The following is a 979-nucleotide window of genomic DNA, read 5'->3' as shown; positions in this document are numbered from 1 at the left end:
TTTTATAGCACACAATTAAGGCTCATCAGATGTGGCATTTTTTTCTTACCAAAAGAATTTTTAAGCAGAAATCAAGGCTAAAGAACACCAGTCTCTGAAGGAATTGTAGAGGAATGAAACAAAACTTTTCAAGAGCCATCCAGACACTGTGCCTTATTAGTACAAACAATCACTTTCAGCTTCATGCAGCATAGTCAAATTTTCTTTAATGACAAAGCTTTTATCACTACAGGTCTTTATAATTCACACAGAATTCCATAATCCCAGATTTGTCAGATTGGAAGGGACCTCTGGAGATCATCTAGTCCAGCCAAGGCAGGGTGACCGACAGCAAATGACACAGGAGTGTGTCCAGGAATGTCTCCAGAGAGGGAGACTCCACAACCTCCCTGCCCACCCTGTTCCAGGGCTCTGCCACCCTCAATGTAAAGAAATTCTTCCTCATGTTTAGGTGAAACTTCTTGAAACTTTTATTTTATGGCAAATGCTCCTTGCCCTCTTGCTGGGCACCACCAGAACGAGTCTGGCATCATCCATGACTATGTCTTTTAAACCTTAATATTTGACCATCATACTTGGTGAGAGTGGGAAAAACATTCTGAATGGCAATTCTCTTACTTTAGTGTCCCTTTAAACTCCAGGATTTCCAGGGGAAGGAGGTGGAGGGATATGTTTCACCCACATTAAATATAAATGCTTAAAGGCCATAATTTCTCAACCCTTGACAACTTTCTCCATAGCAAACCAAGCATAGCAAGACTACCAGCCTGTGCCTATTAACACCATGCAGGAATTACATGTTTCACAGGAAAATCATGTCACTTTCAAACAAGGTGCAGTTTTTTGGCAAAACCGTAGCCTATAAAAGGGGGCAAAAGGCTTGAGCTGGGATATGTAGTTTAGGTGTATATGGAAGTGCCCATGTACTGTACCTGCCCTTTCCAGCTGCCCAACAACCCAGCACAGCGGTGTTCACAGA

This window comes from Geospiza fortis, unplaced genomic scaffold (genome assembly GCF_000277835.1).
Source record: "Geospiza fortis unplaced genomic scaffold, GeoFor_1.0 scaffold95, whole genome shotgun sequence".
NCBI lineage: Eukaryota > Metazoa > Chordata > Aves > Passeriformes > Thraupidae > Geospiza > Geospiza fortis.
Note: the sequence above shows the minus strand (reverse complement) of the source record.